The sequence below is a fragment of the Schistocerca piceifrons genome, chromosome 8, assembly GCF_021461385.2.
Source record: "Schistocerca piceifrons isolate TAMUIC-IGC-003096 chromosome 8, iqSchPice1.1, whole genome shotgun sequence".
In the NCBI taxonomy this organism is placed as follows: domain Eukaryota; kingdom Metazoa; phylum Arthropoda; class Insecta; order Orthoptera; family Acrididae; genus Schistocerca; species Schistocerca piceifrons.
In genome coordinates this window covers 345,636,322-345,655,637 of record NC_060145.1, presented here as the reverse complement: position 1 = coordinate 345,655,637, position 19,316 = coordinate 345,636,322, and the positions used below count along the sequence as shown (strand labels likewise).

At 39.2% G+C, this 19,316-nt stretch overlaps 1 protein-coding gene across 1 annotated transcript in view; it reads left to right on the top strand.

Annotated features, from left to right (window-relative positions):
- Window positions 1-19,316, top strand: part of LOC124712063 (uncharacterized protein CG3556-like) — a 45,888-nt gene that overhangs the window by 14,195 nt on the left and 12,377 nt on the right. The gene's annotated exons all lie outside the window — the stretch shown is intronic.

Below are 19,316 nucleotides of genomic sequence, written 5' to 3'. Positions count from 1 at the left end.
CACTCGGCTCTGTACAGAGGTCCGCAATCGGTCCTGTCGACTATACTGCAAATGGCCAGCTATGGTTTCATCTTGCAAGCAAGACTGGCAGCCTTTACCAATCCTCTTAGTTGCTCGAAACCAGAGAGAATCTCTTCTGATTCAAAGTGACACACATCATTGGTGAGCCACCACCTGCAGTTGGCTGCACCCTGTGCTCTTCATGGCAACCGGGAGGACCCATTCCACATCTGGAATTACCCCACCTGATATGCACACTGAATGCACATTGATTTTCTTTCCCTTCTCGGCAGCCATGTCCCTCAGCGGCGCCATAATGCGCCTAACGTTGGAGCTCCCAACTATCAATAATCCCACACTCTGTTATTGTCCAGATATTGCAGGCTGAGAGGTTTCCTCTGAAACACAACAGGCATTGGCATTTGGCTCAGCAATAGTGTCAGCCACAGACAGCACCTGGAACCTGTTTGTCAGACAAACCAGGGAGGACTTATGTGCGGCCGCCTGGGAAGCCTTTCGTTGCCTGCTACGCCCCGGGGAGACCTCCCACTATACCACAGGTGAGGGGTCAACTTCAGTGCAAGCAGTAACAGGGCTGGCGTTTGGTGAAGACCGATTGGAGGACTCGGACATGCTGGGCATCCATTGGATCCACATGGCTGACCCACAACAGTGGTGGGCATCCACTGCAGCCTCAAGCTGTATAACTGAAGCCATCACAGCCTGGAGCTGAGAGCGAAGTGTCACAACTCGACTCGCATCTGCACACAACAATCACAGTCCCTGTCCATAATAAAGATCGTGGAAAACTAAACTTTGCAGAGAAACAGACTATCAGCACATGCTGTGCAACTCTATTCTAGACACTGATGAAAATGCAGGAGCTGTATCTAATAAATTAGAATAATATGCAGTGATTCAAACACCTAACTACCGAAGCACTCAGGTGAAACTAAATAATTCGCCTCTGATTAGAAACTTGTAAAATGTCACAAACTCGGTTTACTTTCTGACGCAAACGAAAACGCGAAAACTGTGGCTATTAGATATTAAATTAACACGCAGAATTCAAGAAACTAAACTATTTAAAGCAAACAGATGATCTTATAAAATTCGGTCCTGGTTAAAAGTCACAAAATCGGTTTCTGCCCTGTTACTTCGTCTGTCTCAGACGGCTGCTGCTGCCTGAATCCTTTCTGTTCATTTAATTGATTACTGCTCTCCTTTTTTATTTTTAAATATATTATCAATTTTTCATAAACCACGTAATGACTCATTCGTGACACCTTGTCTCACATGGACATAGTTATCCTGATGAATTAAAATTAAAATTAAATTAAATCATTTTTCTTCATGTACATCCAACTTGAAGTTGACTTAGGAGAATGAGTTACAAAACAGGTTAATATAGATGCCATTCGTCAAAAAGAAACAAAACATCTAAAATTCCCTCACATTCTCCATTTTATTCGTATATGTGACTAGAATGGCAACAGGCATTCGAAAACAAAATTTAGACAACAGCTGTTCCGCAGGGGGTGGAGTCTCAAACTGTGGCAGATGAAGGCAACGCCCCTCTGACGTCACAACCCAAGATGACGGCAAGCTACGCCACTCTCATCAATCATTTGACAAACCACGCTCCCCTTATCAGTGACATCATCATCATCATCATCATCATCATTGACAGTTCACGAAAACCCCTTTCCCTTCTGTCTTTCCTGCCCACTCCTTTCCTTCCCTGACTCTCTCCAGGCATAACAGCATACTATTAAAACGAAACAGTGGATCACAAATCAGTATTTTACCGGTCGTTAAAATGAAGCAGCCAGTCACAATGTAGCCCCAGAGGTGCCATCTTAGCCATGTTCAAAAGTACCGCACAATGCCTGTTTCGATGAGATTTTGGTACTATTTAGTGGTTGATAATGGGAAATACGATCTGTAAACGTTTCACAGAGTCCTGACAGCATAGTTTCGGTTTGTGAATATTGCAGCCTTTCTCAATAGTTGTTCTTGTGCATAACCTAATATAAGGAATAGCTGTCAATCAGTATCGTCGATTATGTTTTCCTAGTGCAGAACATGACGCATAATATTCTTCTCCCCCTCCTTTGCCCTCCTAAAATTGTGGTTGTTAATGTGAAGCATATCTAAAAAAAACTTCCAGTGATGACAGTCTGTTCTATGAACCACCAAGTACGCAGCTACAGGCTCAAATTCCGATACCATTTGCATGTTTTAGACGTGGAGATACCATTGTAACACTTGACAAGCATCAAGAACAATTTAGGTATCCATTGCGGCTCATACTAAGTGTAGCTGACAGTAATTCAGAGTGCCCATTTGTTTGTGGGCTTATCTGCTTAGCATAATATTTTAACCAACATGTTTCTGCGGTTACAGACTTGGTCAGGTTAGTTTTGCTACATAACTTAGTTCAGGCCTAACAGGAAGTACCATCTGCCTGTTTTTCACGTTATTTTTAGTCACCGGTACTTTGTAACTTTTAGGCATAAAACTGCATTGGGGCACTTAATGTGAGAGTTCACAATGATATTTTACGTACCAAACTAACAGGAATATACGAGGTCTGTTCAAAAAATTCCGGAACATTCGTAATTGCGCGCCAGCGGTGTGTTGGAGCTAAATGCGATTGCCATCCCTGGACACGCCTGTGTTTAATGTGTAACTGTCGGGAGTTTCAATGCTGTATGTGGGTTAGTTATTGTTCAGTGCTGTATTGAGTAGAACGTTCTGTCCCACAGTTTGAGAATTTCGAGGTGGCGGAGTTAGAGGAGCAACGCGTCTCCATTAAATTTTTCGTGAAACTCCAGAAAACTTTTACAGAGACACGCCAAATGATGCAGGAAGCCTATAGTGATGCGTGCTTAAGTAAGTCGGTGTTACATTTGATTCACACGGTTTAAAAATGGCCGAACGGAAGTTAAAGATGACCCTCGCTCAGGACGCCCTTCGATGTCTAACGACGACGCTCTAGGCAGGAGCGTCAACGAAACTGTGCGTGCCAATAGAAGATTGACTGTCCGAGAGATTGCAGAAGAATGTAACATTTCAGTTGCATATCATATCATGAAATCCCGATGCGGCATCTGGAATGCATCGTGTTGCCGCCAAGTTCGTCCCACGGCTCATGAGTCAAGACTAGAAAGACGCTCGCCTCGCAATCTGTGAAGAGTTCTTGGATCGTGCAAATGGGAACGAGGTGTCCCTTAAGAGAAGAGATGTGTGTCTAAGGTTATGATGTTGAGGTCAGGGTTCAGTCTTTACAATGGGCCGAGCAATGTTCTCCAAAGCCAATAAAAGCTCGTTAGGTCACGTCAAATGTCCGAAACATGCTGATAGTTTTCTTGGACTTCGAAGGATTATTTCATCATGAATTCGTGCCACAGGGACAAACTGTTAATCGATGGTGCTGTCGGGAAGTGTTGCAATGCCTGCGAGAAAATGTGAGAAGGAAACGGCCTGAAATGTATCGATACATTTCATGACTCTTGCGTCACGATGACCCTCACATTCATCCCTGTTAGTGCGTGACTATTGCACAAGAAACGAAATCCCTGTGCCGCTTCACCTGACCCTGCAACGGTAGACGAAATAAAAGAAAATTCTTAGACGGCGCTTCGCGCGATGCAGCGAGAGGCATGCCAAGACTGCTTATTTCGAAGGAGACCATGCACAATAAGTAAAAGCTAAGGGTAGAAAAATTTTGTGGACAAAGTTCTAGAATTTTTTGAACAGCCCTCAGTGTCAGGAGACACCGTTTATGCGGTTTTTTTAAGTTACTTTTGTAAATGACGCGAAAAGATTCTCATCATTCGGATACTTCTGAACATGGCCAAGACGGCAGCTCTGAGGCTACTTTGTGACTGGCTGTTTCATTTTCATGCCAGCTAAAATTCTAAGCTGTGATCGGCTATTTCGTTTTAATAGTAGGCTGTTATTGGCTGTAGAGGGGTGGGGCAGGAGAGGTACAGTGTAGGAGTAGGGGTGGGTAGGGGCATTGAAGTGCCACACGATGACGATCATGTCACTCATAAGGGAGGCATGGCTTGTCAGTGATTGATAAGAGTGGCGTGGCTTGCCACCGTCTTGGATTGTGCACGTCAGGTTGACAGTGGGGAAGACGAATGCTCGATTTCGTTTCATTGGGAAAATTTTGGGGAAATGTGGTTCATCAATGGAGGAGACTGCGTACAGAATGCTAGTGCGATCCATTCTTGAGTATCGTTCGAGTGTTTGAGATTCCCACCAGGCCGGATTAAAGAAAGACATTGAAGCAACTCGGAGATGGGATGCTAGATTTGTTACCGGTAGGTTCAATCAGCATGCAAATATTATGGAGATGCCTCTGGAACTCAAATTCAAATCCCTGAAAGAAAGACGATGTTATTTTGCGCAGTTCTGCGAGACACTATTACACAAATTTAAAGAACGGGCATTTGAGCCCGATTGTAGAACGATTTTACCGCCGACAATGTATATTTTGCATAAGGACCACAAAGATAAGATGCGGGAAATCTGGGGTCATATTGTGACTTTTAGACAGTCGTTTTTCCCTCGTTCTATTTGCGAGTGGAACAGGGGAGGAAGTAACTAGTAGTGGTACAAGGTACCCTCAGCCTTGCAACGTATGGTGGTTTGCGTACTATGTGTGTAGATGTAGATACACTATGTGATCAAAAGTACGCGGACACCCTCAAAAACATGCGTTTTTCATATTAGGTGCATTTTGCTGCCACCTACTGCCAGGTACTCCATATCAGCGACGCCAGTAGTTATTAGACATCGTGAGAAAGCAGAATGGGGCGCTCCGCGGAACTCACGGACTTCGAACGTGATCAGGTGATTGGGTATCACTTGTGTCATACGTCTGTATGCGAGATTTCCATACCCCTAAACATCCCTAGGTCCACTTTTTCCGTGAAGTGGAAACGTGATGGGACACGTACAGCACAAAAGCGTGCTGGCCGGCCTCGTCTGTTGACTGATAGAGATCGCCATCAGTTGAAGAGGGCGTAATGCGTAATAGGCAGACATCTAACCAGACCATCACACAAGAATTCAAAACTGCATCAAGATCCACTGCAAGTACTATGACAGTTAGGTGGCAGGTAAGAAAACTTGGATTTTATGGTCGAGCGGCTGCTCATAAGCCACACATCACTCTGGAAAATGCAAACGTCGCCTCGCTTGGTGTAAGGAGCGTAAACATTGGACGATTGAACAGTGGAAAAACGTTGTATGGAGTGACGAATCACGGTACATAATATGGCGATCTGATGGCAGTGTGTGGGTATGGCGAATGCCTAGTGAACGTCATCTGCCGTGTCGATAACGCCAACAGTGAAATTCGGAGGCGGTGATGTTACGGTGTGGTCATGTTTTTCATGGAGGGGGCTTGCGCCCCTTGTTGTTTTGCGTGGCACTATCACAGCAAATGCATACATTTACGTTTTAAGCACCTTCTTGCTTCCCACTGTTGAAGGGCAATTCAGGAATGGTAATTGCATCTTTCAACACGATCGAGCACCAGTTCATAATGCACGGCCTGTGGCGGAGTGGTTACACGACAATAACATCCCTGTAATCGACTGGCCTGCACAGAGTCACCTGAATCCTATAGAACACCTTTGGGATGTTTTGGAACACCGACTTCGTGCCAGGCCTCACCGACCGACATCGATAGCTCTCCTCAGTGCAGCACTCCGTGAAGAATAGGCTGCCATTCCCCAAGAAACCTTCCAGTACCTGACTGAACGTATGCCTGCGAGAGTGGAAGCTGTCATAAACGTGGGTGAACACCGAATTGACTTGTAAGTCATTTTCAGCCAGGTGTCCGGATACTTTTGATCACATAGTGTATCAAAGGGGCATGGCCACCAAAATCGAAGCCTCCACCTGGCACAGTAGAACGAACATCCAGTGTGCATATTTGTTTTCTATTTCTTAGTGCCTTCATAGATGTGAGGAAATAATAAATGAAAGTTTGAGTGATCTATGGATGAGTAGTTTCACATTTATGTGTAGAGATGTTTGTAAAATGTAGTAGGCCTCACTTATTATTATTTAGTGTGAGACAAAAAAAAATAGATCAATCAGATATGCAGCCTCAGTTGTTATTGCAGAATAGTATTTTAGTATATTAGTAGCAGTAATCTGACCTATTTAGCGATCAGTTTTTCAAGGATTTTGGCCGGCCGGTGTGGCCGTGCGGTTAAAGGCGCTTCAGTCTGGAACCGCGTGACCGCTACGGTCGCAGGTTCGAATCCTGCCTCAGGCATGGATGTGTGTGATGTCCTTAGGTTAGTTAGGTTTAATTAGTTCTAAGTTCTAGGCGACTGATGACCTCAGAAGTTGAGTCGCATAGTGCTCAGAGCCATTTTTCAAGGATATTGGACAAGGTATGGAGGAGGAGGAGATTAGTGTTTAACGTCCCGTCGACAAAGAGGTCATTAGAGACGGAGCGCAAGCTCGGGTGAGGGAAGGATGAGGAAGGAAATCGGCCGTGGCCTTTCAAAGGAACCATCCCGGCATTTGCCTGAAGCGATTTAGGGAAATCACGGAAAACCTAAATCAGGATGGCCGGAGACGGGGTTGAACCGTCGTCCTCCCGAATGCGAGTCCAGTGCGCTAACCACTGCACCACCTCGCTCGGTGTGGACAAGGTATGGTCTTACAGCTGAAAAACGAAAAAACATAATTCATTTAAACAATAAATTAGGTAAACCATGGAATACTTAATTTGGAATGACCAGATGGGGAGAACAAACTCCATGCTCTCGAATATAAGGCCAGTAAATAAAAATAAAAACGCAATCTCCTTTGATGAATCATTAGTGTACAGGAATGTATTGTTTATACATGTTTACAAAGAAATTATTTCATAAAGTGAAATGGACTTGTTTTCCGTTTTGTACAGCGCAACCTCTTATATGCTCGCCTGTAACAATGAGTCATTATTCCTCCATAATAGTGCGTATTTCATTTTAGAAAGATTGCATGGTGTTGCCATTCCCTCTTGCATAGCTTTGACATAAGATGCTACAGAAAGGTAGCTATTATACTCCGAAAGTGAGTTGTGAAATTAGAAAGATGTTTTATTACTATCTCTCTTACTATACAACTAACCCGACTCATGTTTTATGGCCCATGGTCTCAGTTGCCAGCTGCCTGTCTAGCACTATCCAGGGGTAACAAATATTTGATTTTCAGTATTTCCTGTAATTATTGACCGAATTTAAAAATTTTAAATGCTATGATATTCTACTCTTTAAGAGGTATAATCTTGAAACTTCCTGGCAGATTAAAACTGTGTGCCCGACCGAGATTCGAACTCGGGACCTTTGCCTTTCGCGGGCAAGTGCTCTACCATCTGAGCTACCGAAGCACGACTCACGCCCGGTACTCACAGCTTTACTTCTGCCAGTATCTCGTCTCCTACCTTCCAAACTTTACAGAAGCTCTCCTGCGAACCTTGCAGAACTAGCACTCCTGAAAGAAAGGATATAGCGGAGACATGGCTTAGCCACAGCCTGGGGGATGTTTCCAGAATGAGATTTTCACTCTGCAGCGGAGTGTGCGCTGATATGAAACTTCCTGGCTAGTTCTGCAAGGTTCGCAGGAGAGCTTCTGTAAAGTTTGGAAGGTAGGAGACGAGATACTGGCAGAAGTAAAGCTGTGAGTACCGGGCGTGAGTCGTGCTTCGGTAGCTCAGATGGTAGAGCACTTGCCCGCGAAGGGCAAAGGTCCCGAGTTCGAGTCTCGGTCCGGCACACAGTTTTAATCTGCCAGGAAGTTTCATATCAGCGCACACTCCGCTGCAGAGTGAAAATCTCATTCTGGAGGTATAATCTTATGTTAAAAGTATAATACAGTTGTAACCTCCCCACCGTAATTTAAAAGGAAAAGACAATACTTAATACAAATGGGAGCCGAGTGTAACCTCCCCACAAAGAATTCTACTGACAATGACAATTAAACAAAAATTAGCAATCTGACCCAAATAAGTTCTTCACAAAAAATTAAAGTCCATTCAGTGATAAGAAAATTCAATTAAACCGAAATATCGGTCTTTAGCCCTGTGCAAAAAATCAGAATTAGATTCTTACCTCAGTATAACTGGATGTCAAATCTCTGCTCTTATTCTTGCGCACGGCTTGGAGGAACTGCATTGCAAATAATAATATCCCTTTTTTTGTGATTTTACTGGAATTTTTCTTTAAAAGAAGTGGAATGAAATGGGAAGTGCAACGAAATCTTTAGTTCAATAAAAAATAAAATTTTTTTTTTGAAAAATGCTTTTGAAATCAAAATTATTATTGGGGGACTTGTTGGAGATTAATTACAATAAATAAATTTTACATTATCTAATGATTATATTAATTAACAGTATACCTCATTCAGCATCTTGACCAGTGTTGCCGACCGCCTACATCACACAACCGCACTGGGCTGCTACTACTGACCGACCGCTCTGCATGACGACTACTAGCGTACTGCACTGCACGACTACTACTAGCGAACTGCGCTACATGACGACTACTAGCGAACTGCACTGCACGACTACTACTAGCGAACTGCTCGCAACACTCGCGCGGCAGGCGCAGACAAACTACGATAAAAGGCTCTCTGGTCAGAGACGCTGCAATGCCTCGCCATCGCTGCTGCGTTACATACGTGTTTCATAACCCTCCACTGGGGGGGCAAAAATTTGGCAGCGATGGTGAGTCATTTGGACTTGCCAATCGCGGCAAAAATTTTTTTTTCTAATTAATAAACTTCTACAATTTACAGAATATTTAGATGTAGTACATAAATTAAATGTTGTGCACACGCACTAAGTACAAAATATATCAGACAAAGACAAAATGTGAGTACAAAACATAGTAGCAAATCAGAAAAATGTATATACAAATTATTTGACAGATAACAAAATGCACACGCACTGAAAAAATTCTTTGGCATATTCAGAACAAATAAACAGACTGGCAAAAAATATTATGTTGACAAGTGACATGAGTGCAGATGCACTGCAGTTGAGAACATATCAGTAAATGATGAAACGTATATACAATTAGTAACAAATGACATAAGTGCATACGCATTGAAGTATTGAATATACAGAATAGTACAAATCATACTGAAAAATGAGAAAAGTGCACATGCACTGAAGTTCAGTAGAAAACATATTAACGCCTAACATAAGTGCACGTGTACTGTAGTTCAGAACATATCATTAAAATAAAAATGTATATACAATATAAAAGACAAGAGTGTACATATACTGTACTTCAGAACAAATCGAAAAAAATGTCTTTAGCATTTTCGCAATAAATAAACATAATGGCAAAAAAAATCATGTCCAAAGTGCACACGCACTTAAGAAATGTCTTTAGCATTTTCACAACAAATAAACATAATGGCAAAACATCATGTCGACCAGTGACATAAGTGTACTCGCACTGGAGTTCATCGAATCGAAAAAAATGTATAACCCACGAACATAAATGATGTTACCAAAAAAATTATTTTCCTTATGTGACAAGAATCAGGATAGGAAAGGGAAGGATTGCATCATGGTTGTAGCACTTTAGATTGCACACAGCTGTTTTGAAAGTCCATATCTTTCCACAGAAGTACAACACCAAGTGACACAATTTGAAGTTCTTTTCCCATCAGAATTTATCAGTGTAGCCAAGACACTGAATTGTCGTAGTAATATTCCATGTTTTCATTTTGGCAGTACATTAGGTACACCAAACAGTGGGACCATAATAATGTCTTCATCGCTCACGGTGGTGGACAGCATGTCGTGTCAACACCACGCTCTTACAAGGCACACCAACGTAGAATTAGTGCAAAACCAAAGATAGTGCTCCATGATCACTAGGATAAACAGGACAAATGGACATTGCAGTAATCCAGGGTAGCTAGCTTATGAGGAGAAGGACATTACGTCACATAATATTGACAATTACAGACTTAATTAGTAGTTTGTGGCATTCATAGCCCAGTTATTGAACATTTCTGTACCAAGTATGTAGTATTACAGAAAAATGTTCATTAATTGTTTTACATAGAATCAGTAGCCTTCTTTTCCTAGTTACAAAGCATTATTAAATAATCGCATTCTTTTCCAGTTACAAAGTATAGCATAGTTAATTAATTATGTGTCATTCCAATATAGTAAGAATCATTAGCCTTCTCCTAATTACAAAGCATTATTAAACAGTCACATTCTTTTCCAGTTGCAAAGTATGGCATAGTTAATTAATTATTTGTCAGTTAATTAATCATTTGTCATTCCAATAGTAATAATCATTAGCCTTTTCCTAATTACAAAGCATTATTAAACAGTCGCATTCCTTTTCAGTTACAAAGTATGGCATCGTTAATTAATTATTTGTCATTCCAATATAGTAAGAATTATTAGCCTTCTCCTAATTACAAAGCATTATTAAACAGTAATTAAGATTCATTAGCCTTCTAATTACAAAGCATAGCATCATTTGTCATTTCAATATAGTAAGAATCATATTCTTTTCCGGTTACAAAGTATAACATAGTTAATTAATTATGTGTCAGTTAATTAATCATTTGTCATTTCAATAGTAATAATCATTAGCTTTTTCCTAATTACAAAGCATTATGAAACAATAGCATAGTTAATTAATTATGTGTCATTCCAATCTAGTAAGAATCATTAGCCTTTTCCTAATTACAAAGCATTATTAAACAGTCACATTCATTTCCAATTACAAAGTATAGCATTGAAAACAAGAGCTAATTAATGGCATAATTAATAACAATTCATCGAGTGACATTAATTATTGGCACTCAGTGGCCAGCAGTATTGAATAGACTAAAACATTGTTCATCATTCAGTATTATTCATATCATTACGAAGTCATTATAAAAAATCAGCTAATTACAATCAAAGCATTAATAATCACGGGCATTATAAGTAGTCTCATTACAATAAACAGTGGCAGTTATTAGCTAGTGACAAAGCATTATTAAATATATATACTTTTTGTCTCATTAAGAGGTCATTACTCAAGTGACATACTATTCAGAGCTAATCAGTATTATTCAGAATTTTCTCAAACTGGTATCACTACTTGGGACTGGTAATACATTTTTTTTTGTTAGCAATGCATTGCGTTGGGATCGATAATTAATTGCTGAGACATAACACTATTTGTTTTTGACCTATTGCTGCAAATGAGGATAGGTAACGTCATTCGTCATGAGTCAGCTGTAGCAAGGTTATGCAACAAGGCAGTATATGTGATCACATTCATAAATGATAAACACAAATGGGTAAAAAAAATAAAAATGCAAGTACTAGAACAGGTATAATAAATAACAGGTTTAGTAAGTATCATGACAAGCTTCTCCTGGAAAAAATACAAAATGGATTATTGATCTGAAAGAAGAAACGCACACTATGCTGAAAAGTAGTGAACTTCGAATTAACAGGTAGTGAAATGTGTATAAAATGTGTTCCATAGCTGTCCTTTCCAAAACTTTCCGTCATCCTACTATGCAATATAACACCTGCTGTCAAAACAAACTGCAACAAATACTTAAATAACTACATAGCATAAATACATAACTTCAACATTATCCTCATCTGTAAAGAAAACTTCATTATCCATATCATCATAACTTCATTATTATCATCACCTGTAAAGAAAAACTTCATTATTCATAATAGCATATTCTTCATCTTATTCATCAGTATTCATTATCATCTGCAAAAATCACTTCATTACTCATTATACAACTATTCCTTATCTCTAGCATATTTCATCACTAAAACTAAGATGTGTAGTTCTGTCTGACAGCCTGCATCAATCACCTTGTATTCTGAAAGAAAAAATTAGTTAAGACTGCTATTCTACGATGAGTATAGTATATTCTTGTTAATGTTTGTTAATCCTGATCCATTTACTCTTCCTCATAAAGTTATTGCATCTCCTTTCGTTTATTCCGTAGGTGAAATTCCCATTTCTGTTGAATTTATTTTTTTACACGCATCATTTCTTTCTGAAATTCATGAACAAAGATTAATGTCTTGCATTTAAATCATATACCCACTAAATAAAGACTGGTTTATGGTGACATAATTAACCATACAGCATAACATGACAGAAAACGTAATATGTCAAAGACATTGACAGTGTTCAGACGCAAAAATGTACACAGAATAATACAATGCAGCAGCAAAAAATGTAAAACAGTCACGATGTTGAGATGTCATAAGGCAAAAAAAATGTCAAAGTCGACTGGTGTGTGTTATATCTTAACTATTTCACAGTGCATATAAACAAAACTGGAGTACAATCATACACACAAAAAAAAAAAATGGAAAATGTGCACGGTCTGATGTGTAACGACAAGAAAAGCGACCTGCTAACCTTACCTTGCCGGGCACTTGCCAAGAAAAAATACGATAATCATCAGTAATTAGTCAGGTGAAATAATTGCATTAGTAAATGACATCATAGTGTGTTGAATCATAAAGTGTCTTCATTCAATGAACGGTTTAATGTTTGAGATATGGTGGTTGCCTTTCGATTTTCTGGTTCTCAAAGTTTCGACGTGTACAACATTGGGGTGAGGGATGCTGCGAATCCGATATGGACCTGCGTATAGAAGTTCAAATTTACTGCACTTACCTTTTATTTTGCTGGATAAATAGTGTGTACGTACTAATATTTTCTGTCCAACGTGAAAGTCTCGGCGTCTACAAACCTGTTTTTGCTGTCTTCTCCGGCGCTCTGCGGCACGTTTGATGTTGTTCAGCGCAATGTCAATTATTTCGTGGTGTCTTAGTCGCCCACATTTGGGGAATTTTACTAATTCTTTAATTTTGTTTGGTGGTTCAACGTTTTTCAGTATAACAGACGGAGATAGCATAGTGGATTCATTTGGAATGGAATTAATTACGTCTTGGAATGAGAGTATGTGTGTATCCCAATCAATATGTTTTTTGTGGCAGTATATTCGGCACAGCTTACCAATTTCTTTCATTAATCTTTCACAGGGGTTCGAAGAAGCGTGGTACTTGGATATATAGATCGGAGAAATGTTTCTAGCTCGTAACATGCGTGTCCATATGCCACATCGAAATTGTGATCCATTGTCAGAAATTACTTTCATCACATGCCCTACATGAAATAGAAAATGTTTTACAAATGCTTTCGAAACAGTTTTAGCAGTAGCTTTGCGTAATGGAGTGAAAGTAACAAATTTTGAAGTGAGCTCAACAGCGACAAAGATGTAGCAAAAACCTCTGTTAGTTCTGGGAATCGGACCAAAAATGTCTACTGCAGCCATGTGTCTTAATTCAACAGGTACAATGGGATATAATGGAGGAATGTGTGAAGTGGTGTCTGATTTAGCTTTCTGGCAAATTTTACAAGACGCTAAAACTCGTCGAATACGTTTCTCCATGTTGGTAAAATAACAGTTCTGTCTCAGTATAAGAAAACATTTTCGTGCTCCGTAATGTGCGTAACTTAAATGAGTGTACCAAATTAATTTGTTAACCAGTTCGTCAGGAATGCATAATAACCAATTGTTGCTGTCAGGATGAGAGCGGCGAAACAGAATGTCATTGCGTACAGTGTAATGGTTCCTAATCGTAACATTTTTTTTATCTTGCCAAAGGTGTTTAATTTCTTTCCACACATTGTCTTTATTTTGCTCTTGTGCTATGTCCTGTAATGACGATGAAATAAAGTTTTCAAATGCAACTTGCTGAATGTACATGACACTGAAATTTGTTTTGCAGAAGTTGGTTGCTACGTCTTGCTGATTGTTGCCGAGAGAACGCGATAGTGCGTCTGCTATAACATTTTGTGTGCCGGGAATGTGGACAATCGTAAAATTAAATTCCTGTAAATAAAGTTTCCATCTACTTAATCTGTCATGAGTAAATTTAGCCGAAAGTAAAAATTGTATCGCTCTGTGGTCTGTGTAGACGGTGGTATGTCTGCCATAAAGAAAGTGCCGAAATCTCGTAAAAGCCCATACAACACATAATGTTTCAAGTTCTGTAACAGAATAATTTCGCTCAGCAGGTGACAGAATGCGGCTTGCAAATGCGATGTTTTTAATTACTATTGAACCATCTTCTTCTATTTCCTGGAAAATGTGTACGCCTGAAGCGGTGTTGGAACTGTCGGTGGCAATGGAAAAATTTCTAGTAAGATCTGGATGCGATAACAGTGGAGCATTCAACAAAGCATGTTTCAAATAACATTCTCGTGAACAAAATTCTGCGTGTCAAAAGTAATGTTTGCGTTACTGTAATATGCAATCTGTGCTGTATCTGGTTAAAATCTATCGTACGTGTTATTATTTACGGGAGAATGTTGTGGCATATCCACTATATGAACTGTTCTTTTATTTCTTATTGACGTGTTACGCTATCGATGACACCTATTGTCTGTTTCACTCATCATAATATGTTGTTGCTGATGTTGCTGCTCATAAGATCGACTGTTATTAAATGTACGCTGAAAATTGTGCTCATTATTTTTTTTTACGTTTGTCCTAATAGTAATTTCTATACGGCGCATTGCGATACGAGTTGAAATAGTGTGTTGTCTGTACGTGGTTATTTCTTTGCTGCCATGCGTCACTATTTGTTGGAGCTGGGACTATACGTGCACGCGGCGAAACATTAAAGGTTTGGTTGACCTTGTAGACTGCATTGTTGGTTAGGTATGCTAAGCGGTTGACTTTCATGCTGTTGCGGTGAAAAACGTCTATTGTTACAAAAAAAATGCGTTTGCTGTTAATTTTACACATACTGATGATTACGATTTTATCTGTTATTAAAATTACTGCGGTAGTTGTCATTACGGGAGTGCCTACTGAAAATTGTCACATTCGGTAAAGATTTGTCATATCCGGTTTTCATTACATATTTTTCTTAATTCTAGGTAGAGCAATAGTTAAAGAGCAATTTTGATAGATATAAAGGATAGCAGAAGAAAAGGCAGCAGTGCAGAAAACTAAAGATGAAACAGCACTACTACAGCTCGGGGCCCTATGCTCGCTACGGCACATATTCATTAAAGCGTAATGAATCCCCTGAGGTCTATTACGCACTGCAAATAAATTTTAGCTTTTGCGTTGCAGGCAATAGCGGTAAAATTTCAAAGGCAAATTGTTGTATCCGTGCTAATTCAAGTTTCCTCATTACAGGCAATGCTGATGAAAATACAATAACAAATTGTCGCCTCTGGTTCAAAGCTAGTTTCTGCATTACAGGTAATAGCGGTGAATGTACAAAGATAAATTGTCGTATACAGTGCAAAGCGTGTACCTGTACGCTGTCATTATTAAATTCCTTACATTTTCTTACAAATGCAAACTGCTTATTATCAACGTTCTCGTCACTGAATTTGAGAACACGTTCGGGTTTGTGTGAGAATTTGTTTGTCTGTGTCATTTCGTACTTCAAGTTACGTAGCTTTTCAGATTTTAAGTCGCGTGGCTTTTCGGATTTTAAGTCGCGTAGTTGCTGTAAATTGCTCACATTATACACGCTGCGTGAGTCAGACAAATGTTCGCAAAGTGGCGTCTGTTGTGGTATGTTATTAACTGAAATACTTTTCATCTCTGTTACTTCTTGTTGCAAATTTGACAACTTCCTACGTAACGTGTTGTTAGATGAATCGATCTCATTAATTGTCTGCTGTAAATTTTGAAATTCAGGTGTTTGGATAAATGAAACCGGTGCAGTATCGTCTGATTTATTGTCATTAGTATTTTCGATAACATCAATATGACTGGCCAATTCATCACATTTTTCAGTCAGTATCTTAACCTGATCATCGGTTTTAGAATCAGACGCATTAATCTGTTTTTGCAACTTACGCGTAGTTTCGCTCAGTTTTTTAACATCAGCTTTGATCACATCGCAATCCTGTGTTAATTCTAATTGTTCGAATCTGTCTGTCACTGTTTGAATATTTACTGTGTGTGTATCTGTTTTTGATTTAAGATCAGAAATTTCATCGCGTAACTCCGCGTTCAACTGTTCTATGGCATTAATTTTGTCGGACACTGTAGTAATATTATTGTCTACATACGTCTTCGCTTTCGCGAACATTTTACGTTTGTCTTCTTGTCTTTGTGCAGTGATTGTTTCCATGACTTGTCGTTTTACTTTGTTTTGATCTTGAATAAATTTGCGGAAACGCGTACCACTGTTTTGTATGTGAAGATTAAAGCGTTCGTCAATCTGAGTATTCTGTTGTTCGAATTTCGCGTCTATCTTTGCGTCCATTGTGCGCGAAAGTTCTGCTGTCATTGCTTTAAACTCGTCGCGTAATTGTGTAGCTTTTTCAGAGCATTGTTTAGCGACTCCGCTAATTTCGTCTCTGAGTGTTTCTGTTGCGGCTGTTTGCATTTCCCTTAATTCTTGCGCAACAGACTTAATCTCTTCGCTATTTTTTCGTGAACAAGCCTCAATTTCCGTGCGCAACTGTTCCTTAGTGTCATGACACTGCGCGGCAACGGCTCTAATTTGTTCACTAAGCTGTCTGGAATTGTCGTCTCATTTTTCATTAAACCGTTTGTTCTGCTCACTAAGTTGTCTAAAATCTTCACTCTGTTGTCTCGCCTGTTCACTAAGTTGTTTGAGATTTTCGTCATTATTGTCAAGTTTCTCATTTAAGTGTTTGTTATCTTCCCTAAGTTGTTTGACCTGTTCATTAAGTTGTTTGAGATCTTTACTACTGTTGTCTTGTTTTTCGTTCTGTTCGTTCCTAAACTGTAGCATTATTGCTATAAATTGATCCAAAGTAACATTACCTACTCCATTATCTGTGCTGTTTGATTGTGTACCTGGAATTGTCGCGCTTTGTGTGACCATTTGGTCATTCTGCAATTTACAAAAAGGATTATCTGTCGGACCTACACTGTCACTCACTATTTCGGAATTAAATAAATCCGTCGTACTTTGTGTATCCTGTTCATTTTCATTACACAAATTTGTCTGAACGTTACTTGAGTTTTCCAAATCGGGTGTGTTAAGCTGGGCAGCGCTCATTACAACAGAGCGTTCTGCGTCATCAATTGTCGTCAAATTAACAGACGAGACACTTGAGTTCGTTTGTTCATTATCAGGGTAAAAGTCATCACTAGTGGTTGGAATGCACTGATTGTTAGTGAACGCAGGATTGTCATCATTACACTGCGTGTCATATGTCCTATCGGTAAAGTTGTTTGAGTCGGTAATTTCATTCATAATACCTCGCGATACACTATTCACAGTCTTTCGCGGCATTTTTACAATAGTCACAATTTTTCAGAAAATAAATAAGCACAATGCAAAAACAACACACAAATACAACAGAGCAACGAATTGCCGTTGACCTGTAGAAAGAAAGTCACAAGATTAATAAAAGCGTTGCGCCAAATCCTAATTATATCTAAGCAAATAAGAGCAGATATCTGACTGTTTTTCAAAAGACTCTCAACGAAATACGATCCTGGACTGGGTGTCGCCAAGTGTAACCTCCCCACCGTAATTTAAAAGGAAAAGACAATACTTAATACAAATGGGAGCCGAGTGTAACCTCCCCACAAAGAATTCTACTGACAATGACAATTAAACAAAAATTAGCAATCTGACCCAAATAAGTTCTTCACAAAAAATTAAAGTCCATTCAGTGATAAGAAAATTCAATTAAACCGAAATATCGGTCTTTGGCCCTGTGCAAAAAATCAGAATTAGATTCTTACCTCAGTATAACTGGATGTCAAATCTCTGCTCTTATTCTTGCGCACGGCTTGGAGGAACTGCATTGCAAATAATAATATCCCTTTTTTTTGTGATTTTACTGGAATTTTTCTTTAAAAGAAGTGGAATGAAATGGGAAGTGCAACGAAATCTTTAGTTCAATAAAAAATAAAATTTTTTTTTTTGAAAAATGCTTTTGAAATCAAAATTATTATTGGGGGACTTGTTGGAGATTAATTACAATAAATAAATTTTACATTATCTAATGATTATATTAATTAACAGTATACCTCATTCAGCATCTTGACCAGTGTTGCCGACCGCCTACATCACACAACCGCACTGGGCTGCTACTACTGACCGACCGCTCTGCATGACGACTACTAGCGTACTGCACTGCACGACTACTACTAGCGAACTGCTCGCAACACTCGCGCGCTCAGGCGCAGACAAACTACGATAAAAGGCTCTCTGGTCAGAGACGCTGCAATGCCTCGCCATCGCTGCTGTGTTACATACGTGTTTCACAGTAAGCTAAGTATTTCAGTTAGAAACTATATAGGCCTATATGTCTTGAGTCAGTGTAACTTGTGGTGTAAGAATTACCCACAATATATCCTCCAGCATTTGTGAATGAGAGCATTTAGCGGCTTCCAACAAGCGGTTTTTCTTACTGACACCCTCACAAAAGGATGAACAGAGAAAAGGTCATCATTTACTATATTTTTGCTGTTCATGCAATGAAACTTCGACATCAGACATGCCATTTTAATTTATTACTTCCTCACTACTTACTCTGAACGCAATACATATACCAATGAATGTATCTGAAAAATTCTGTCATTTTAGGATTCACAGATCAAGAGTTATAACGTCACAAACATTGAGATGTTTGAAAAACTAGATATTGTTCAAAATGAAGTGCCATTACCTATGTTATACTCATCCACTATTTGATAATGACAGCGCTTAGCGCCTTCCAATGAACTTTACAATATTTCCTGAACTTTTTCTCGCTTATGTGCTTAGCATTAAATTTGCACTCATTAAATGATTTGTAAAGCAATCAGACGTCTGTAGCTGTTTTATAAATAGCAGTTCGATTCTATAAAGAATAGGGGGTTTAGTGGTTTACTTATATTAAATTTTTTTACCATATCTGTACTTTATGAAATGTAATTGACATTTCATTTTATTGAATGTTTTACATAATGGATACTTTTTAGCAGCTTTTTAAATAGTTCCTTTTAGTAATGGATTTGAGCAATTTATTCTGCAATTTTATTCTTTGGTAGAAACTGGTGGTTTCAACTTATTCTTTCTTGGTAAGTGCAAGTTAAATCTAGATCTCGTTCTGCGGTCATGGGAAAGAGTTATTTGGCGAATAATTATCGAGATCTTTTCGTGTGTGTAACTAATTGGTAAATAATATACTCACATGGCGTAAAACCCCAATATTTTGAGCCGCTTCTTACAGTGGACCTCATTGCTATTTTTTGTTGCTATCCTTGTAGCCCTTTTTTGT